The sequence below is a fragment of the Moschus berezovskii genome, chromosome 8, assembly GCF_049115385.1.
Source record: "Moschus berezovskii isolate FMDL1 chromosome 8, NW_MosBer_1.0, whole genome shotgun sequence".
NCBI lineage: Eukaryota > Metazoa > Chordata > Mammalia > Artiodactyla > Moschidae > Moschus > Moschus berezovskii.
This window is the reverse complement of record NC_142467.1, coordinates 42,480,631-42,503,909: the sequence shown is the minus strand read 5'-3', so window position 1 is coordinate 42,503,909 and position 23,279 is coordinate 42,480,631. Positions and strand designations below refer to the sequence as shown.

The window sequence follows — 23,279 nt, the reverse complement described above, 5'->3', positions numbered from 1 at the left end:
GGCATATATGATGAATAAGACACCTTGTCAGTTGAGGACCAAACACACCACAGTCAAATTAAGATAACTCAAGGAGGGCCTATTACAAAAGAACTACTTAACACAATGTGGGTTTAGATGAACCACAGGGAGTACCAAGAAGGAAAAGGGCTGCCAAGGAGCAGTTACTATCCCCAGGCCCCAAAAACACATGTCATTCATGACATGCCCATGCTCAGAACTGTGAAAAATTTGAGTCACTCTACAAGCACATTCCCAGATGAGGCTGAACAAGGCAAGACCTCTGCCTTCTCATTTCAGCTCATACCATAAACTAGTGTCTTTTTTGAGGTCTGTTTAGTGTCACACTTTTTGCACTTGTGTACTCATGGGGTCGCGGAGAGTCGGACACGACTGAGCGACTGAACTGAACTGAACACTTTATTGGTCATTCTGCTGTTTAAAATGACCCTTAAGCATAGAACTGAGGTACTACCTCACGTAAGTAAAAGAACACTGTGATGTCTGTTACAAGGTAAACGTGGGTTAGGTGAATTTCACTCAACATGACTTATGATGTTGTTGACTGTGAATTCAATGGTAATACACCCACAATACATACTAAACAAGGCGTTTTTGAACAGAAATATGCATAAAACAAGATTATGTGTAAATCGGGTGACTTTATAAAACATAAACACAAAATAATGAAAATCAACTGTGATCACAAAGGGCTGCTGGAGGTGATATGATGAAACAGAGGTCACAGTACAGTGAGTACAGAGAAAGAGTGAAAACACGCAAGGGATCAGAGAAGGCTTCACAGAGGAAGTGATATTTGAGCTGTGTCCTAAAGGGTAAATGGGAGCTCCCAAGAGCGTGAGGACTTAGAAGACATGTCAGACCAGAGAAACCAACATGCACAAAAACACATCTTATTCCACCTTCTTCCCCAGCATTATTTCTATGTTAGCACTGGGAACCTTGGGGCCCGAAGTCAGCGGGTGCTGGAGAATCAGTTAAAGGAACTTAGTGGATTCTGGTTCCTCACCATCCAGATTCACATCTACTCATTCCCCTCTCCACCCGTCTAGAGCTACCAAGGAGTTCCTGCTCCCTTTTTGTTTTCTCAGGTTCATTTTGAGTACAAATGTCTATAAGCTGAGACAAGCTACACATTTATTTGCTTTTCTGGTGTGTATATCTCAAAGCACTTTCCCATCCAAGATGATGTTTGATCTCTCCAGCAGCGTTGAGAGGAAAGAGTGGGTGAAGAGGGGTCTCACTTGATAGAAAAGGGAAGTGACACACAGCATGTGTGATTCAGAGCTACTCAACACAGCGAGATTAGAACTCAGATCTCATTCCAAATCCTGCCTTCTTCCTAGAGATCATGTCAAAATTTGAACCGTGGTGATAATAATTTAAAAAAAAGGTTCCCATTTTTGAGCACATATGGTGGCTCTGCTGAGTGTGACACTGATTGTTTCATTTAACCTTCCAAGAACTTAAGGGATAGAAACAATTATGATCATCTCAATTTTAGAGATGTGGAGTATGGGGCTCCCTGGTGGCTCAGACAGTAAAGAGTCCGCCTGCAATGTTGGAGACCTGGGTTCCATTCCTGGCTTGGGAAGATGCCCTGGAGGAAGCATGGCAACCGTCTCCATTCTTGCCTGGAGAATCCCCATGGGCAGAGGAGCCTGGAGGGCTTCAGCCCATGGCGTCGCAAAGAGTCAGACACGACCAAGCGACTAAGCACAGCACATGGGGCTCGGTAAACTAGGAAAACCATGGTCCCATAATTAGTAAGAGGCAGAATGCAGGCCTGAAGCCAGACCTGTCTGTTCCCAAATTCCATGCTCCCAACCATTTGGTGGGGTTGATTATAGGGCCAAGATGCCAGCCCCTGAAAATACAGCAGCACCAAACTCACTGGACCTCAGCTACACTGTTGCATTCCAAATCTGGAATACGCTCGAGGTCTCCTTATCAGTTCTTATCCAAAATTATTGTAAATAGTATTTGTTTAAATAACGATGAAAGTTTCTTTGCTGTCAAGTTATACATAAAATACATGACCTTCAGGGGAGACCAGTTCCCTAGAAGTTGTGAGATGTGAGCAGTGAGAAAAAGACCAAAGAAGAGAGGGGATGCCCCCCAATATCTCACCCATAAAACAACAGGATTCTGAAGATTTTGTGAGGATAAAATTTGCCCATCCATACACAGTACTTGGCATAGAGACTGACTCCAAATAAACATCCAATAACTATTTTAAAAATCTTCTTTAACAAATTATTTCAGATTCAAAAAAGGAAACAGGCAACCCAGTTTCCTATGAAAAGCCCTGGGTCTGGGTCCAGCTGACCCTGGGCAGCCCTTCCCTCTCTGGGGCCCCGTTCTTTCATGTGTAAAATGAGGTAGTTTTAACCAAGTGGTCAGGCTTTATCTAATGGACAATGTAAATTGAGCATCTGACCATCAAGTTTCTCGTTTCCTGCTAACTACATGAATGTTTAACTACATGAATCAAATCTGTGGCAAGCTCATTGCACATGGAGATTTTTTTTTGTATTTATTCACATTTTTTTCTCCATCTCATATCCCTTTTCCTCTGTTAAAAACATTATTACTGATTCAGAAACATTTTAATACCATATGTCACTAAAACTTGTATTAAATATGTTTTTCGAATAAGATGACCCAGTAATGAATACAAGGATTCTGTTTGGGAGAAGGGAAATAAGACTATATATACTTTGGTTAAAAGTTAAAAGCATGAGCTTTGAGCAAGTTATCTAGCCTGCCTTAGTTACCTCAATTATAATATGGGACTAATGGTTACAGTTTCCTCACAGGATAATTTTAAACATTAAATGAGATAATGCACTTGATAAATGTTAGCCATGATTAACATTTATGTTTCCTCTCTCCAGAACCAATTCTTTTGCTGTTGTTGTTGCTGGAATGTGTCTTTTTTATTTAAACTTTTTATTTTATACTGGAGTATAGCCAATCAGCAATGCTGTGATAATTTCAGGTGCACAAAAGAGCAACTCAGCCATGTATATATGTGTATCCATTCTCTCCCAAACTCCCCTCCCACCCAGGCTGCTACATGACATTGGGCACACTTTCCTGTGCTATACAGTAGGTCCTTGTTGGTTTCTCCACTGTAAATATCACAGTGTGTACATGTCTATCCCAAACTCCCTAACAATCCTTTCCTGCCATTCTTTCCCTACCGGTAACCACAAGTTCATTCTCTAGGTCTATGGGTCTGTCCTGTTTTCATAACTAATTCTTACGCCCGCTCCCGATGCTCCACTATTGGTTTCCATGAAGCAAGGTCTGCCAATGGATTTTAAACAGAGACCTAGGTGTTCTAATTGACTTAGGGCTTTTCTAAAAACAAGGCAACGTTCCCACACAGAGAACCACAATACATGGCCCACAGCTTTGCAAGCAGTGAAGCAATTCTCGCCTTGTAACTGTGGTCCGCTCACTACTGATGGTGCAGCCTGGGTTGAAGGGGAAGGATATCTATCTGAAGGCAGTAGACAGAGAGCTACAAGTTTCAAGCAACATGGAAGCTAAGATTTCACTTTCAATTATTTATTCAATCCACTTTTACTGTTATTTCTATTATTTTACATTATAGAACACCTGTTATGTACTAGGCCCTGAAGATGCACTAGAGAGTAAGATACCATCTCTGCTTTCTTAGATTTTATGTTCAAATGGTGGTATACAGGCAAGTATATCAATAATTACAACACAGCATAATAAGTAGTAAGGTAGAGGAAGCCCAGGGAGTATGAACGCTGACCCTAACCCAATTCAAACAGGGAGGGGTCATGGAGGAAGTGACAGCTGAGCAGATATCAGAAGGATGACTGGAAGTTAGCCAGCATTGTGGGGGAAAGTGTAGAAAGCGCAGGAAATAGAGAGATCATGCCAAGCAAAAAAGCCCAGCCTGCGCAAAGCCTAAATACAAGAGAGAATACAGCAAGTTTGGGAAGTGTAAAGATTCCTCTTAGCTGAAGCACAGCAAGCTTTTTCACAGCAGAAGAGACTGGAGAGGTACGGAGACAGATCATGCAGACACATGCGGGCCCTGGGAAGGAGTTCTGGCTCCATTCTGAGAGCAGTGAGAGCTAGTGTACTTTAAGCCTGGCCTGGGCATGTCCTTTGTTTTAACTCACGCAGTATCCCACATGCAGCGGGACCTGGGAGTACATCTAACCTACTTCATTGTACAGATGAGGAAATAGGCAAAGTGACTTATCTCGGATAACTTAGTTGCAAAATCAGGACCAAAAGGCAAGCCTCCGTATTTCCAAAGCAGTGGTTTCAATAAGACCATGTTGCTTCCCCTTATAAGTAAACAGAATTTAGGGGCCAGGGAATTATTTTTGCCCAAGATCTAACCAAATATAAACATAATCATCTTTTTTTGTTTGTTTTTAAGCAACGTGTTCCTGCAAGGTGAAAAGACAGGGAAGGGCCACAGGGAGAAATATGTTTTCCAGAAACGTACAGCATCTAAAATAATATGCCATTTAGAATGAAAATCCAGTTTCTCACTGTTACATATTTGTAATCACTGACACACAAAATCCTAAGGATCACAGTAGAAAATTAAAAATTTCAAAAAAGAAGGAAACTTCACTTCTGGTTTTCAAAGCCATCCTCCACAAACACCCCCACAGCTTTCTCACATGGCACCAGTGAGAATATATATATTAATATATATGACATACATATATGTATGTCATCCTTTCTGAAATAGCAATCTAAATTAGAATGAGTGATGTAACATCAAACCACAAAGGATTATGAATGCTGTGTGCTAGGGAAATGATGTGAGATCAGTGAGGGCAAAGACTTTCACAAGTTCTTTGCTGAGGGTTCAGTAATGGGGCTCCTCTATAAATAGCCCTGATAGGAATAGCTGAGTGATTAGCTAGAAATTTGTGAGCCCTTCAGAAATATTTCAGAAAGGTTCCCCTGTAGCAAAACTTTACCCCTTAACTTTAAAATGTCTCAAATGTTTCCAAATCATTTACCTTGTGAAGTAGGAAAGGCAATTCATCTCCCCACACTGTAGATAGGGTGGCACCTCAGGCACAAAGCAGTGAAGTGACTTGTTCAGGGATTCCAAGGTTGGAATTCGGTGCTGCTTGACTTCCACTGGCTTGAGGGCCCACCAGGCAGCTTAAAGAGACCCGTTTCTGTGGAAAGCGCTAAATGAGGTAAGTCTTGAAGAGAACGGTGCCTGTCCTCTCAGTTCTTTCCCAGGCTTTGCCAGAAAATACTTCCTGTTACAATGCATTTGCCTTTCTGTTCATTAGGCAATTAATTCTTCCTGAATGAACTAAAGATGATGAAAGTGAAAGAAGAGAGTGAAAAAGTTGGCTTAAAACTCAACATTCAGAAAACTAAGATCATGGCGTTCGGTCCCATCACTTCATGGCAAATAGACAGGGAAACAACGGAAACAGTGACAGACTTTATTTTCCTGGGCTCCAAAATCACTGCAAATGGTGACTGCAGCCATGAAATTAAAAGACGCTTGCTCCTCGGAAGAAAAGCTATGACCAACCTAGACAGCATATTCAAAAGCACAGACATTACTTTGTCGACTAAGGTCTATCTAGTCAAAGCTATGGTTTTTCCAGCAGTCATGTATGGATGTGAGTTGGGATATAAAGAAAGCTGAGTGCCAAAGAATTGGTCCTTTTAAACTGAGATGTTGGACTTGAGAGTCCCTTGGACTGCAAGGAGATCCAACCAGTGCATCCTAAACGAGATCAGCCCTGAATATACATTGGAAGGACTGATGCTGATGCTGAAACTCCAATACTTTGGCCACCCAATGCGAAGAGCTGACTCATTGGAAAAGACCCTGATGCTGGGAAAGATTGAAGGCAGGAGGAAAAGGGGACGACAGAGGATGAAATGGTTGGATGGCATTACTGACTTGATGGACATGAGTTTGAATAAGCTCCAGGAGCTGATGATGGACAGGGAAACCCCACGTGCTGCAGCCCATGGGGCCAAAAAGAGTCGGACACGATTGAGGGACTGAAATGAACTGAACTGAATGAAGTTGAGGGAGGACCCTGCTTAAGAGACGGCAGCTTCGGGGCTTTGCCCTAAGGAAGTGAAAAGGAGGTGAGAATGTATTTCTGAACAAGAGGAGCAGCATTTGGGATCAGATTCTGTGGGTGGAAGCCCCTTCTCCCCAACCCTCAGGGTTATTTTCTGTCCCTTCACCCTGTTCTTTTTCTTCACAGAATGTCTCTCAGTTGAAACAGGACATTTGCTAGGTAAATTTATCTGGTCTCTCGTAAATAGATGATAAGCTCAAAAGGACAGGGAGCCTGTCTTTTGTACACCAGTGCCTACTCTGCTCCTGGCACGGTACTTGGAACAAAACAGGTGCTCGATAAATATTAGGGAGATAAATGAGCACTTAGAAATAATGCGAGGTCTGCTGCTGCTGCTAAGTCGTTTCAGTCGTGTCCTACTCTGTGCGATCCCACAGACGGCAGCCCACCAGGCTCCCCCATCCCTGCGCTTCTCCAGGCAAGAACACTGGAGTGGGTTGCCATTTCCTTTTCCAATGCATGAAAGTGAAGTCGCTCAGTCGTGTCCGACTCTTAGCGACCTCACGGACTGCAGCCTACTAGACTCCTCCGTCCATGGGATTTTCCAGGCAAGAGTGCTGGAGTGGGTCGCCAGTGCCGAGATACCAAAGGAGCCCAAAGCTTCAGTCCTTCCACAGCTGCAGGTGTGGCTCCCAGGCCTGGGAGCTCCTGGGGAACAAGTCCACCTTAAGCGGCGCTGCTGACTGTCCTTGCGTGGGGGAGTCCGAGGTGCAGGCCAGGGTGCGCGGGCCGCCCCAGGGGGCGCACCGGGAGCCCCTGGCCGCAGCCATTTCCGGCTCTTTGTGTGACAGCCGCGGCGGCGAAGGGGCGGGATCTCGGGAACAGAGGCGGAGCCGCGGCGAGTGGGGGGGCGGGGCCGAGGGCGGGGCCCGGCGCGGCGGCCGCCTAGCGGAGCCCGGCAGAGCATCCTGCGCCCCGGCGCGGGGCCCCGCGGTAGCCTCCGGCCGCTCGCCTAGACCTGCCGCAGACCCAGGTAAGACCCAGACTCGCAGGCCTCGGGGCCGGCGTGGGGATCAGGATGCCGCTGGGCATGGCGACGAGGCCGTAAGGATGCGCGAGGGGTCTGCACCCCTTCTCCGAGCCCCGCGGGGGTGCTCGGCTTGGCGGCTGGGTTAGCGCGGCCTGGGAACCCCGAAACCCTCCGAAGGCTGGGCCTCAGGTCCGGAGCAGCCCCCTACCCTCTCTGGCCGACCGTGGGCCCCGTGGTGCGTACCCGTGCGGGGAGGCGCCGACGCACGGCGGAGCTGGGGCGCGGCGGCGGTGGTAGCAGCAGCAGGTGCGCGGCCTGGGCCGGAGCCACCGGCCCGGGAAGACGCGGCGCTCATCCGGAGCGCCGGAGACACCTGCAGCGGCCTCGAGCCCGGCGGCGGCGGTGGTCTCCCCGCACCCAGGTACTGCACAGCGCCGGCAGCCGCCTCTGCGGCCGCGGCCACCATCACCTCCTCCAGTGCCAGCGAGGGCCGCCTGGGCCCGCCTGGCAGCCTCCTTGGGCTCACAGCGCCCTGCAGTGAAGATGGGTGGGGCAAGGGGCAAAGAGGCGATGTTTATGGGTGCGGGCTTTAATGAGAGAGGAGACACGCCTGACCCGCTTTGAAGCCTTCCGGCCTAGCATCGCTGTCCCTCCCGGCTGTCTGGGGCCGGGAGAGGAGGTGGGGGAAGCGGGGAAGTGGGCTGACTCCTGGGGTAAAGGTTGGGTTTTCCTGAGCTCTCAAGACTCGGGAAGATGCCTACCTGTCTGTGGTGGCATCTGCTTTTCAGGACAGCCCTCCCCCTCCAAGGGTATACCGTGTGAAAAGGAAGAGAAGGGCGTGCTCTTCGTGTGCAGTGGGGGCGGGGGTGGGAAGCATGGTCCGACAGGAGTATGGTTCTCTGTATGGAGAACCTGGCAGAGCAGGACCCTAGGACTGCCCAGGTGCCCTCCCCAGCCCAGGGAATTTGACTTTGGCTTCTGCTTCCCTGGTTTCCGCAGCACAGCAGAAAGACTCGCCAAGGGTTGATAGGCCCTTACAGCCAGGCCAAGAAGAGGACAAGGATCTTGTGCCTTCAAGGCTTGACCGGGAGCCTGGGGCAGTCCTGTCGGCTTGCAGAGAAAATCAGGAAAGTGCTGGTTCCCACACTCCCCCTTTCCACCTTCTGCCTGTGTCCCCAGCGCAGGGGGTGTCTTACCTTACTCCTGGGCACAGGCCCTGTTGCAAGCCATGCTGGCAGTGGTGGAGATCACAAATGCTGGAGAGCAAAACATCTAGGTTTATCTTGCTGGCAGGATGGTGATGGACTTAAAAGTTGTTTCCTCCACCATCAGACCCTCCCTACCAGTGACTGCCCTGCCGAACCACCCTCCCTACTGGCTATTTGCCAGTGTCAGAAATTGTTTTCAAGAAAGGAACCAGTGAACACATTAATCCTCAAGAGCTAAATACACAAGAATCTCCCATTAGACACAGAGCAGGTGCTTCAGAAGTCATTTGACCAGAAAGGAAACAGAGACTTGGAGGTATTTTAATGGAAAATAAAGCTTTAAGCAAATAATATTTGATATCTCTAGTGATGGAATTTCAGGCAGTGGGCTGGAGGTGGGGGTGGGGAACTGGGTAGCAGTTTGGGGGAACAGCTTGCTGAAATGACAACAGCTAGCAGCTGTCAGCTCTGTTTGCTTGCTGCAAGGGCAACTTTGGCCCTGAGGACAAAAATACCATAAGAGTTGTGTGTGATGTATGTTTGTGTGTGACTGGTCAGGGTTACTGTCACTCGAGGGTATTATTGAGCACCCAGTGACCACTTGGAGGAGGCGAGACTTTCCCATAGAGAGTTACTTGTTGGCACTGGCTGCCATCTGCCAGGGCAGCTCAAAGGCCACAAGGAGAGTGTGTTATTGCTCACAAAGCCAGTTCCTCTGGCTAGTTCTGCAGACTGAGCCTCTGACTGGGGGCATTAGAGCTCTGCTCACTAAGCTGCTTTATTATATTTTCTGGCCAGTTCTGACTGGTTCCATAAGCACCCAAGCCTACTTTGTTCAGTCCCTGCTGGAAATGGAAAGGGAAAAAGTCATTTTACACATAAGACCAGGAGGAGGATGTAAAATCCACCAGGATCAGAGAGTTTTACTCCAATCAAATCAGAGGCTGGCCTACAGAAGACACAAGAAAGTTTACAAAGTGGAAAAAGGTCTTGAGGGGATAGTGCATGTCCCCTCTGATATATTACACCCTCTTGGGCATTCAGTGGGCCTCGGCTGCTGTCATTGACCAGAAAGCTGAATTAGGTGATGAATAAGCAACAAGCTAATTAACATTGGAAACAGCATTCCTGGAAAACAGTGCTGAGCTCCTCCAGCCTCCATGTTTGAGGATCAGCCTACCCTCTCAAAGAGGTTTCTTTTGGCTGCTGTTGGCCCCAGGGTTCCACCAAGGGCTGCACAAAATGGCCTTTTATAGCCTCCATGTGGCTACTATAACAATGAGTCTATTTCTTTACTGGCAAGTATTAATTATTCACTTGTAGTTGACGAAACTAGACATCAGTCATCTCATTGCAGCTTTTGTAAAAGGCCTTTGGTCTTATTGTTCTGAGGAGCAAAGCTGAGTCTAGGGTCTAGAGGATGGACCCTGCATTAGTAGTGGAGGTGGGGCAAGAGGGTGGAGGATGCTGCTGCCCTCCGCAGTGCCACAGTGTGCCCGCTGTGGTGGGCAGAGAGCTGGTACTTCATTGGATGCTCTTATTAAACAAGAGCTGCATGAAAATGCTATGTAAACTGTCTGATACATAGTAAGTACCATTTTATGTGTGTGTCTATTGTTGTAATGTATTAATGACATAATCATTAAGAATGTGACTCATGCTACATTATATATTGTGTCAATTTAAGATGACAGATTTTTTATTGTTGTCATGGTTGATTCTGCTAAAGAATTCCATTGGCCTTAGAGGGCCTCCCACCGGAAAGGTTCCACCCTGGTCACCCAGCGGACACTTCATTGCTGGTGGCCATGTCCAAGAACAGCCCTTCTGTGAGTTGACCAGTTAACTCTTCACTGTGGGGGGATGAGGAGCGACAGGAGTTCCTTGACATGCTAAGAGGAGTCCCAGTTTGGGAGAAGGAGGTGTCGTCCACACAGAGTTCTTATCAACCCTTGTACCTCCAGAACCTTCCTGGATTTTGCTTTTCCCAGGGGAGTTGGTCTCTGTGACCATGAAACCCAGTCCCAGGTTGAGCAGCAAAAGGTAGCCAAAGGAAAGCCTGATAAGCAGTGGTGTCAGTAAGGGCTTCAGCTGGGACATGCTCCTGAGTAGGGCACTGAAGGTAGATGTAGCTGGAGTAGGCAGAGAGAAGGGGGAAGGAATCTACCGAGCAGACGCCCAGAGGTAGTTCTCACATTTCAACACATAGATCAGGAAGGACCTCTTCCTCTGTGTACATTCAGCATTTTGCAACCCCACCAAAAATGTTAAGGGCATGCAGGCAGAGAGAGAGCAGTATACCGTAGTCTTCAGACACATTATTTATCCCTGCCTTGCGGTGTGCCTTTCAATCAGCCGCTACCCCTCTGACTTTGAAAACTGGGGAACTGAAAGCAACCTTGCCCAGCTCGTTACCTACCTGTTGCCACAGGAGCCCACAGATGAGATAATGTCTGTAAACCCCAGTCTTAGAAGAAGAAAAGGCCCTGGAAACAGAGGAGAGAAGGAGGTTCCTGAGTGTGTGGCCCCTTTAGATGGCTGCCCTCCATTCCTAAAGGGACAATTTATTAATTATATATTGTGTGTCAATTGAAGAAGACAAATCTGTGGTCTGTCTGTACTCCTGAGCCAACTGAAAGGGAAACTGAAAGGCACTTTGTGATTCACAGATTCTATCAAGGCCCCTGGAAGGCCTTGTTTGTATAAAGACACTACAGAATGTGGTCAGTGGGTGTGGGACGCCTCCCAGGACGCAAAGAGGTTGGGTACCGGCTACCGCACCCTGGCCACTATGCTGAGGACGGTGTGCGATGTGCCTCATAGACCCACCAATCAGGTCATACTTCTTGCCCCCTGGCAGCAGAGGTGAAAACAGTGTGGGTGCCAATTCTTGAAAGAAAGTGTTTTGAAAAGGCAGAGCTTGGGTTCAGGCAGAATTTCTTGCAGGGATCGTTCTGGCTAAGTGGCATTTTGATAGACTTGCGGTGACTCAGGACCAGTATAAGGAGAGGAGAAAGTAAACATGACCTGGAGAGCTGCCCAAGAAAGACTCAATGATGACTTCATCAATAGGTCTTTTGATTTCATGTTTGCATCATCCTTAAGCCATTGTAGATCAGTGGTTATCGGGCATTTATCTCCTTATGAAATAGGGAGATATTTAGTGTTTCCATGGTGTGTGGTCTCTGTGTTCTAAATAATGCAGGAGATGAGGTCCTCTGCAGAAAGTAAAGGTGATGGACTGGTAAGGAGAGTGCGGGAGGTGTCCAGAGGTTTGGAACAGCTGCCTTTGTGGGTGGAATAAGAAATCAGATGGGAATGAATGAGAGCATTGTCTGACTTTACCAAAGGCCCAGTTGAGATCAAAGAGACTCTGCAGGGCTGACCCTCACAGAAGACACTCAGTAGCTCAGTGTTAAGTGAAGGGATACCTGAGAATGATATTCTGTTTGTGTTTTTCAGTTGTGATGCTATAAGACCAATTCAGGCAAGATATGAATGATAAGATAAGAATCCAAAACTCAGGGTCAGCCGTCAGCCTCCAAGTATGCTATACGTTCATAGGGGAAAGGGAAATGAAGTTCTGCCTTTTATTTTTTTGAGGTGGAAACAATGACAGAAGAAGCTTCTAAATATATCCCCTTACAGTCTTATTACAATAAGACTGACTTAGATATGGTGCCTTAGGGGACCATGATGTTTTAAATTTTGTGTTTTTTTTTTTTAAAGAAGACTTGATTGTTGACCATTGGCTCTTGCATTCAGCAAATTGTTCATGAAGTGTTAGTTAAGCAAGTAATGCCTAGGATGTGCCCAGCTCTGTGCTAGTTGCTATAGGTCAGCCCCCCAAAAGATGACAGTTAACCCTTGTCTTGTCATTTTTGGTGATTCAAAGAATTAGTAAAATATAAAGCAGTTTATAATGCAATAGGAAATTATGGACTCCAGACTGTGAGTGCTATGGGAATCCAAATGAAGCTTGTGGTGGTTCAGTTGGTCAGACCTTCATGGAGGAGCCTGTCTTGAATTGTGTCTTGACACTGATCAAGGGTAGGATATGAGGAGGAGAGAAGACAGTTCACCAGGGAGTGGGGAGAGCTTGACAAAGACACAAGGCAAGAATGTCCATGGACCGGTTTATGGCACCCTACATACTCAGGCCACAGAGGATAGGCCGTGTTGGGAAGCATGATCTTGAAGGAGTCCCTTTGGATGGAATGTCCTATTTATAGTCACAGTCATCTGCTTTTGAGATGGAATGACCCTGAGAGAGGTTCAAGTTCAGTGATTCCTATCTAATTGTTTTGGGGTTTGCTTTCATTTTTTCCTAAGTGCATTTGATGAACAGTGTCAACATACAATATGTCACACCCAGCAGTCAGTCCCCCTCCCAGCTCTAGCACTATTTTCTTCCACTCGAGAAAAAAGATGAACATTTAAGCAGTGATTTCACGGGAGGACTTTGAACCTCCCTTACACATCATAAAAAGCACCTTGTTTGCCAACCTCATTTCTTAAACTGTTATTAGGACAAGTTGCCACAATAACCTTCACAACAGAGATTTTGCCATCATGGTTGAGAACCACTACAAGACCAACCTCCATATTTTACAGGCAGGGAAATTGTCCTTTTAGAGTGAGGCAAAGGTTCAGGGGCCGATGTCAGTCTTCAGGCTGAGCCACATTCAAGTTGCAACTTCACATCCACGAAACTGAGGTTTCTGTGCTCCAAGCTGGTGACCGAACAAAAGTCTTGCTCTTTGTTTCCACAGCAGATGTGGTGGCTTCCCTTTCTGCGTTTTAGCAGGTGCCTCTGAGAGGCAGCTCCCCTCTCCTCAGATACAAGTCCCACTGGTGCCCCCCTCCCTGCCCCCACCATGGTGTCCTGTCCCAGCAGGAGCAATTCAGCAAGCTGCCTTTGGTGGCAGGACCGCCCCTCCCAAGAGGGTGAGATCTGCCTGGGTGGGTTGTCAACAGAAAGGCCTCCTCACCCCTGGTAACACAGGAAGAAGCTGAGTGAAACGGCAAATACAGTGACAAGCCCTGTAGCCCCACCAGCATGTTTTCCTTTGCTGTAAACAGAGAAGGGAGTCGGCCTTCTCCACAGACCGAAGTTGAGGCTGACCTGGATTTCTCTTCTCCGAGCTCAGGTCCCCTGTGTGAGAGAAGCTGCAGGGGATGGGGCTTCTGAGCCCCAAAGTCCACAGGGAGGGACCTGTTTAGCAGAGGCTTCCTGAGATAGCGCTGTGGACTGGGCCAGCTGTCTGACTGCCAGCAAGGAAGCCTTGGGTTGTTGTCTTTTAAATAAATTTTTAAATTTTGATCAAAGCCGTACATAGACATGCTTGAGAGAATCAAATAGTATTGAAAGACTCACAGTGGAAAACAAGCATCCAGTGCCCACCTCCCCTAGAGGCTGCTGCCTTTAACTCACCGTTTCTTCCAGTACTTGCCTCCAGATCCCTAAATGATACGCTTCTGCTGCCGTTTCTTGATTTATCTGTGTTGCACACCGTCTCTTCACTTCCTGCTGTGATGGATGAAGAGTTCACTTTCTGACACCATCCTCCTCCCTCTCCTGCCCACATCTTACAATATAGTAAGAGCTCTGTTTTAACCTAAATTATGTTTAAAGCATCTGCATTATTAAGACTTGTAAATGATGACCCCTAGAGAGCCAAGGTACGTCCTTTGATTGTTTCCTTTCTTACATAGAGTTTTCTTTTATTACAGAATTAGAATTCTTCCTCCCTGGTTCTCTTCCTTCCTTCTCTCTAATATTCCTCTTTTTCATTTATAGCACTGTCACATCAGGTTCCCCTCAGTCTCCCAGGAAGTTGCAACGTTAGCCCAGCTCAACCCCTAACTACACAAGGGACCCTGCCCAAGTCCTTTCATCTCTTGACCTCAGTGTCCTCTTAGTAGAAAGAGAGAGTTCTCATTCTAAATCTCAAAGCCTGTCACCCCACCCAGAGATTTTTGTGTCTGAGGAGTCTCTCCTTCTGGGCATGACAGTCCCAGGCCCTGGCCATGGAAACAGGCAGAGGAGGGCCTGGTTTGGGCCCTGCTTCATGGTAGTCCACTCACCCTGCAGTCCAGGGGCTCCCTCTAGGTTGGTGTGGCTGTGTCGCTTGCTGTCCTTTTCTTTCATGTTCATTTTCATTCATGCATGTAAGGTCCCAGACTCCCCAAGTTCCTGCTCCAGGTCTCTTTGTCCCACTCCTGCTTATATTATATATACCCTAAGGTCTCCAAAAGTGGTCATACAAAGTCTAACATTTTTTGGTAACAGCTTTATTGAGTTATGGTTCACATGCTGTACAATTCATTCATTTAGAGCATACAGTTCAGTGGTTTTAGTAAATTCACAAAGTTGTGCAACCATCATCAAGATGAATTTTTATAACATTTTCATCACCCCAGAAAGAAACATCATACCCTTTCGCAATGCCACCTACTTTCCCCAGTATCTACCCTAAATCTAGGCAATTACTAATCTATTTCTCTGTAGATTTACCTATTCTGGATATTTCCTTTAAAAAGCATATTACGCTTCTTTCACTTACTATAATATTTTCAAAGTTCATCTATGATGTAGCATGTATCCGTAATTCATTACTTTTTGTGGCTGAATAGTATTCCATAGTATGAATGTTCCATATTTTATTTATTCATTCATCATTTGATGGACATTTGAGTTGTTTCCACTTTTAGGCTATTATAAATAATGCTGCTATGAACATTCATGTACAAGATTTTTTGTGAATATATATTTCCATTTCTCTAAGGAATATAGCTAGAAGTGCAATTACTGGGTCTTATGGTAACTGCGTTTTAAACTGTGAGGAACTACCAAAATGTTTTCAAAAGGGGCTGCATTTCCAAAGGAATGTTTACATTCCTACCAGCAATAATTGGGGCTCCAATCTCACACCTTCAGCAACACTTGTACTTACCAGTCTTTTTTATTATAGCTATTTAATGGATATGAAATGATATCTCATTGTGATTTTGATTTGCATATCCCTGATGACTAAGAATAATAATTATCTTTTTATGTGATTATTGCCCATTTGTATATCTTCTTTGGAGAAAAGTCTGTTCAGATCTTTTACCCATTTAAAAATTGGACTGTCTTTTTATTTATGTGACTAGTTGACTCACTGGAAAAGACTCTGATGCTGGGAAGGATTGGGGGCGGGAGGAAAAGGGGACGACAAAGAATGAGATGGCTGGATGGCATCACTGACTCGATGGACATGAGTTTGAGTGAACTCTGGGAGTTGGTGATGGACAGGGAGGCCTGGCGTGCTGTGATTCATGGGGTCGCAAAGAGTCGGACACAACTGAGCGACTGAACTGAACTGAAGAGTTATTTCTATATTCTACATGCCTAGCAGATATATGGTTTCCAAATATTTTCTCCCATTCTGTGGAATGTCTTTTCACTTTCTTGATAAGTGATAATGTCCTCTGAAGTACAAGTTTTAAATTTAATTTTGATGATGCATAGTTTTGCCTATTTTCTATTTCATTGCTTATGCTTTTGGTGTCATTACATATTTCATGGTTCCAAAGGTTTACTTCTTTTTTTTCTGTAAGAATTTTAGCTGTCACATTCATGTCTTTGATCCATTTTGAGTTAATCTGTTATATGGTGTGAGATAGAGGTTAAACTTCATTCTCATGAATGTGGATGTCCAGCCATCCCAGAACCATTTGCTGAAAAGAGAATTTTTTTCCCATTGCATTGCCTTGGAACCCTTGTCAAAAATCAGTTGAATATAAATGTGATGCTTTATCTTTGGATTCTCAGTTCTCTCCATTGATCTATATGTCTGTCCTTATTCTACATTGTTTGATTACTGTAGCTTTGTAGTGAGTTTTTAAATCAAGAAGTGTATATCCTCCAATTCTGTTCTCTTTTGAGATTGTTTTGGCTATTCTAAACAGTCCCTTGAATTTCCATGTGAATTTTAGGAACAACTCATCAATTTCTGCAGAGCAGCCAGCTGGGATTTGGATAGAGATCGTGTTAGATCTGTATCAGTTTGGGAAGTATCACCATTTTAACAATAAGTCTCCCAGCCTATGAAAATGCACTTCATTTATGTGTGCATGTGCCTTGTACTCAGTCATGTCTGACTCTTTGTGACCGCATGGACTGTAGCCCACCAGGCTCCTCTGTCCATGGCATTCTCCAGACAAGAATACTGGAGTGGGTTGCCATTTTCCTACTCCAGGGATCTTCCAAAACCAGGGACTGAGCTCATGTCTCTTGCATCTTCTGCACTGGCAGGCAGATTCTTTACCACTGTGCCACCTGGGAAGCATTTATGTGACTTTTCTTTAGTTTTTTCTACAGTGTTTTATAATTTTCAGAGTATAGATTTTACAATTGTCTTTAAATTTATTCCTAAATGTCTTATTACATTTGATACTATTATAAATAGCGTTGTTTTCCTAATTTCATTTTTACATTGAGCATTGCTAATGTATAGAGATACAATTGATTTCCATACATTAATCTTATATCCTGCAACCTTGCTGGACATGTTTATCCATTCTAATAATTTTCTAGTGGACTTTTAAAGGATTTTCTGCATACACAATCATGTCATAGAGATAGTTTTACGTCTTCCTTTCTAATGTGGATATCACTCATTTCATTGTCTTTCTTAACGGTTCTAATATCCAGGCTTCAACCTCCAGTAGAAATGGAGAGAGCAAATCTCTTTGCCTTCTTCCTAATCCTAGGGAGAAAGCATTTAGTCTTTCATCATTAAGTCTGACGTTGGCTGTGGGTGTTTCTGTGAAAGTGAAAAGTCGCTCAGTCGTATCCGACTCTTTGCAACCCCATGGACTGTAGCCTAAAAGGCTCTTCCGTCCATGGGATTTTTCCAGGCAAGAATACTGGCGTGTGTTGCCATTTCCTTCTCCAGGAGATCTTCCCAACCCAGGGATTGAACCCGGGTCTCCCGCATTGTAGGCTTTACCACTTTACCATTTGAGCCACCAGGGAAGTCAGGTGTTTCTGTAGCTACCCTTTATTAGGTTGAGAAAATTCTCTTCTGTTTGTTGTTGGTTGAGTGTTTTTATCATGAAGCAGTGTGAATTTTGTGAAATGCTTTTTCTGCATGTGTTGAGATGATCCTGGGGGATTTATCCTTTATTCCATCGAGATGGCTTATCACATTCATTGATTTTTGGATGTTAATGACAAACCAGTCTTGGATTCTGCAGTAAATTTCATTTGGTCTTGGTGTATAATCCTTTTTATATGTTACTGGATTTGGTTTTGTTGGGGGACTAGCTTTTATGGTACACTTCCTACCTACCGAGCTGTTCGCATGGATTAACTTCTTTAGTTTTCAAAGTATATGAAATAGGAACTACTCATATTATTCCTCATATCAAAAATGAGGCAAGTGAGGCTCAGGACCATTATGCCATTTTCCTAAGGCCACACAGTCAGAAAGTGGTAGAGTCTGGACTCTGGTTCACCACCACACTAAACCAACTCTAGTGATCATATCAATGGGGGTTCGGTTCAGTTCAGTCACTCAGTTTTGTCTGACTCTTTGCAAACACAGCAACTATAGCACATCAGGCTTCCCTGTCTATCACCAACTCAAACTCAAACTCATGCCTGTCGAGTTAGTGATGCCATCCAACCACCTCATCCTCTGTTGTCCCCTTCTTCTCCCACCTTCAATCTTTCCCAGCACCAGGGTCTTTTCCAAGGAATCGGTTCTTTGCATCAGGTGGCCAAAGTATTGAAGTTTCAGCTTCAGCATCAATCCTTCCAATGAATATTCAGGACTGATTTCCTTTAGGATGGACTGGTTGGATCTCCTTGCAGTCCAAGGGACTCTCAAGAGTCTTCTCCAACACCACAGTTCAAAAGCATCCATTCTTTGGCACTCAGCTTTCTTTATGGTCCAGCTCTCACATCCATACATGACTACTGGAAAAACCATAGCTTTGACTACATGGACCCTTGTTGGCAATGTCTCTGCTTTTTAGTATGCTGACTAGGTTGGTCATAACTTTTCTTCCAAGAAGCAAGCATCTTTTAATTTCATGGCTGCAGTCACCATTTGCAGTGATTTTGGAGCCCAAGAAAATAAAGTCTGCCACTGTTTCCATTGTTTCCCCATCTATTTGCCATGAAGTGATGGGACCAGATGCAATGATCTTAGTTTTCTGAATGTTGAGCTTTAAGCCAACTTTTTCACTCTCCTCTTTCACTTTCATCAAGAGTCTCTTTAGTTCTTCACTTTCTACCATAAGGGCGGTGTCATCTGCATATCTGAGGTTATTGATATTTCTCCCGGCTATCTTCATTCCAGCTTGTGCTTCATCCACCCCAGCTTTCACATCATGTACTCTGCATATAAGTTCAATAAGCAGGGTGACAGTATACAGCCTTGACGTACTCCTTTCCCAGTTTGGAACCAGTCTGTTTTTCCACGTCCAGTTCTATTGTTGCTTCCTGACCTGCATACAGATTTCTCAAGAGGCAGGTCAGGTGGTCTGGTATTCCCATCTCTTTCAGAGTTTTCCACAGTTTGTTGTGATCCACATAGTCAAAGGCTTTGGCGTAGTCAATAAAGAAGAAGTAGATATTTTTCTGGAACTCTTGCTTTTTCGATGATCCAGTGGATGTTGGCAATTTGATGTCTGGTTCCTCTGCCTTTTCTAAATCCAGTTTGAACATCTGGAAGTTCACAGTTCACATACTGTTGAAGCCTAGCTTGGAAAATTTTGAGCATTACTTTACTAGCATGTGAGATGAGGGCAATTGTGCAGTAGTTTGAGCATTCTTTGGCATTGCCTTTCTTTGGGATTGGAATGAAAACTGACCTTTTCCAGTCCTGTGGCCACTGCTGAGTTTTCCAAATTTGCTGGCATATTCAGTGCAGCACTTTCAAAGCATCATCTTTCAGGATTTGAAATAGCTCAACTGGAATTCATCACCTCTACTAGCTTTGTTTGCAGTGATACTTCCTAAGGCCCACTTGACTTCGCATTCCAGGATGTCTGGCTCTAAGTGAGTGATCACACCATTATGATTATCTGGGTCGTGAAGATTTTTTTTTGTATAATTCTTCTGTGTATTCTTGCCACCTCTTCTTAATATCTTCTTCTCTGTTAGGTCCATACCATTTCTGTCCTTTATCGAGCCCATCTTTGCATGAAATGTCCCCTTAGTATCTCTAATTTTCTTGAAGAGATCTCTATCTTTCTCATTCTGTTGTTTTCCTCTATTTCTTTGCATTGATCACTGAGGAAGGCTTTTTTATCTCTCCTTGCTGTATTTTGGAACTCTGCATTCAAATGGGTATATCAATGGTGGGTGTGAGATGATTTTCATGTGATACTCAGACCTGTGTTTGTTTTCAGTGTTCTTTATTTTCTATTTTATTTTTTGTTTTAAAATTTATTTATTTTTAATTGGAGGATAATTGCTTTACAATATTGTATTGTTTTCTGCAATACTTCAGCATGAATCAGCCATAGGTATACAAATGTCCCCTCCCTCTGTTTATGGTAGGTGATACTAGTTCTCTATTAGTGATCATGATATAAAGTTTCCTTCTAAAATATATTTATAAAATGGAAACAAAAAGCTTATTTAGAAAAAAACTAGTAAGTAAATAGGATATGATTGCATATTCCATGTTGATGTAAATTATGTTATTAATAGTGAAGGAGAAGGGATGGGAAAGCTAGAAATAAGGACAGGCTAAGTCATCACATTCCTCCTGTGTAGTTGGGGAATTCAGGCATGTTCATGCCTTCTTTCGTCCAGTATGTCCTCCGTGCCTCCTATTCCCTTGCCATCCTGCTAAGGTCTCTGAGATTTTCAGTGATATGTGAGAAGTGGTCTCTGGCCTCAGGGAGCTTGAATATGCAAGTGTCATTCTGCTCTGGGGTGGAGGGCACACATGTTTTTTTTTCAGAGACAAACTCAGATTGAGTGCTAGTTGTCACTTGGAGGTTTGTCTTTCATGAGAAGTATATGGAGGCTTCCTGTGAACTCACTGAGAAATAGAAATGTAGTCAATGAGCAACATTTGCCCTGGCGTGGGAAGAGGAAGTACTAGTAGTCGGAAACCTTCTGAGGCAGAAAGTGTGGGAAGAGAGGTAGGTACTACTAATATACCTAGGACTGGGTCGTATGGTCACTCTGTATTTTAAAATTCCAGGAACTGCCAAACTGTATTCCAAGGTGGCTGCACTATTTTATATTCCTACCAGCTATGCATGAGGGTTCCTTCCGATTTCATATCCTCCCCAACTTTGTGCTGATAAGCTTTGGGAGTTCCAGGGAAAAAGCAATCACGTCATAGAGGCGAGAGATCTTGAAGTATAAGTAAAATCAGAACCTGCGGTAATAGAGGAAGGAGATTTCATTTCATACGTAACTGTTCACAGAATATTGCAAGTTATGACTTTACTTGCTCAGGTATTAAATATGTGAATAATTTCAATGAAGTTCTTTTTGAAATATAAAGGGCTTTCTTACTACTTATATTCCTTGTCACCTGCCTCACTTTTAAAAACCTGGTATCTTGGACATCATAATGCCTCTGTTGATGTTTTGGGACATCCATTCATTGAAAAAAATCTTGATTTCTAGCTGCAGTTGTGTGTGTGGCGCTGTGCTAGTTTGTGGGTGTGAGACACAGCTCTTGTCCTCAAGGAGTGTATCATTTAGGGCAGGAGAGAACACATGCTAAGTTGTGAGATAGAACTTTAAAGAAGGAGCACATTGGGACTTCCCTGGTGGTCCAGTTCTCCAAGCCAGGCTTCAGTAATACGTGAACCGTGAACTTCCAGATGTTCAAGCTGGTTTTAGAAAAGGCAGCGGCACCAGAGATCAAACTGCCAACATCTGCTGGATCATGGATAAAGCAAGAGAGTTCCAGAAAAACATCTATTTCTGCTTCATTGACTATGCCAAAGCCTTTGACTGTGTGGATCACAATAAACTGTGGAAAATTCTGAAAGAGATGGGAATACCAGACCACCTGACATGCCTCTTGAGAAGCAACAGTTAAAAGTGGACATGGAACTACAGACTGGTTCCAAATAGGAAAAGGAGTACGTCAAGGCTGTATATTGTCACCTTGCTTATTTAACTTATATGCAGAGTACATCATAAGGAACGCTGGGCTGGAAGAAGCACAAGCTGGACTCAGGGTTGCCGGGAGAAATATCAGTAATCTCAGATATGCAGATGACACCACCCTTATGGCAGAAAGTGAAGAGGAACTAAAAAGCCTCTTGATGAAAGTGAAAGAGGGGAGTGAAAAAGTTGTCTTAAAAACTCAACATTCAGAAAACAAAGATCATGGCATCTGGTCCCATCACTTCATGGGAAGTAGATGGGGAAACAGTGGAAACAGTGTCAGACTTTATTTTTGGGGGCTCCAAAATCACTGCAGATGGTGACTGCAGCCATGAAATTAAAAGACGCTTACTCCTTGAAAGAAAAGTTATGACCAACCTAGATAGCATATTCGGAGAAGGCAATGGCAAGCCACTCCTGTACTCTTGCCTAGAAAATCCCATGGATGGAGGAGCCTGGTGGCCTGCAGTCCGTGGGGTCGCTAAGGGTCAGACACGACTGAGCGACTTCACTTTCACTTTCCACTTTCACACATTGGAGAAGGAAATGGCAACCCACTCCAGTGTTCTTGCCTGGAGAATCCCAGGGTCGGGGTAGCCTGGTGGGCTGCCGTCTCTGGGGTCACACAGAGTTGGACACAACTGAAGTGACTTAGCAGCAGCAGATAGCATGTTAAAAAGCAGAGACATTACTTTGCCAACCAAGGTCCATCTAGTCAAGGCTATGGTTTTTCCCATGGTCATGTATGGATGTGAGAGTTGGACTGTGAAGAAAGCTGATTGCCGAAGAATTGATGGTTTTGAACTGTGGTGCTGGAGAAGACTCTTGAGAGTCCCTTGGACTCCAAGGAGATCCAACCAGCCCATTCTAAAGGAGATCAATCCTGGGTGTTCATTGGAAGGACTGATGCTAAAGCTGAAACTCCAATACTTTGGTCACCTCATGTGAAGAGTTGACTCACTGGAAAAGACTCTGATGCTGGGAGGGATTGGGGGCAGGAGGTGAAGGGGACGACAGAGGATGAGATGGCTGGATGGCATCACCGACTCGATGGACATGGGTTTGAGTGAACTCCGGGAGTTGGTGATGGACAGGGAGGCCTGGCGTGCTGCGATTCATGGGGTCGCAAAGAGTTGGAGACGACTGAGCGACTGAACTGGTGGTCCAGTGGCTAAGACTGTGTGCTCCCAATACAGGGTGCCCACGTTCAATCCGTGTTCAGGAAACTAGATCCCGCAGTGCCACGACTAAAGAACCTGCATGCCGCAGCACAGATTGATGATCCCACATGATGCAACTAAGACCCAGTGCAGGCAAATCAATAAATAGATTTTTAATAATATCTTCTTTAATTTTAAAAAAATATAGAAGTAACACACTGGGTTCTGTAAGGACCACGAGAGAAAGTAGATTCAGGTAAGGTGGTGGGGGAGTCAGAAATTCTTCTTAAGGAGGTAACCATTTCCTTAGGTCTCTTCTAGCTCTCGGCTCATTCTGGCAGTGTGTAAGGTATTTGTTGAGTACTCTTGGGTACCATGATATTGGTGGTACTTTTGCAGGCTGCTGAAATGTGTGGAGTTTTTCCCCTTACACTCCATGGCCCGGACCCCTGTGCCTGTGTGGTTCCTGTGTTCCCCCTGTATAGCTCTGTCTCTCCTCCCTACCCTCCACTGTGTGGCTGGCTCCTTACCTGTGGCTGCGTATTGTGGGTTGGTCCAAGTCATGCTCTATGGTAGCAGCGAGTCACATCTGTGGGGTTTGGAGCCACAAGTATATAAGTGGAGTGTTCCTGTAAAACTCTACATTTC

The 23,279-nt window shown here is 44.8% G+C and overlaps 1 protein-coding gene and 1 long non-coding RNA gene across 2 annotated transcripts in view; one reads left to right on the top strand and one right to left on the bottom strand.

Annotated features, from left to right (window-relative positions):
* The window catches only part of LOC129559390 (uncharacterized), a 78,277-nt gene extending 72,849 nt beyond the window's left edge, over window positions 1-5,428 (bottom strand). Inside the window, exon 1 of the long non-coding RNA XR_008686522.2 lies at window positions 5,052-5,428. This is a non-coding gene — a long non-coding RNA (uncharacterized LOC129559390). The remainder of the gene's footprint in view (window positions 1-5,051) is intronic.
* Window positions 5,429-6,980: 1,552 nt separating this feature from the next.
* CYFIP2 (cytoplasmic FMR1 interacting protein 2) overlaps window positions 6,981-23,279 on the top strand; it is a 143,939-nt gene continuing 127,640 nt past the window's right edge. The window contains exon 1 of the mRNA XM_055430081.2: window positions 6,981-7,128. The gene's annotated coding sequence lies outside the window, so the exon portion shown is untranslated. The remainder of the gene's footprint in view (window positions 7,129-23,279) is intronic.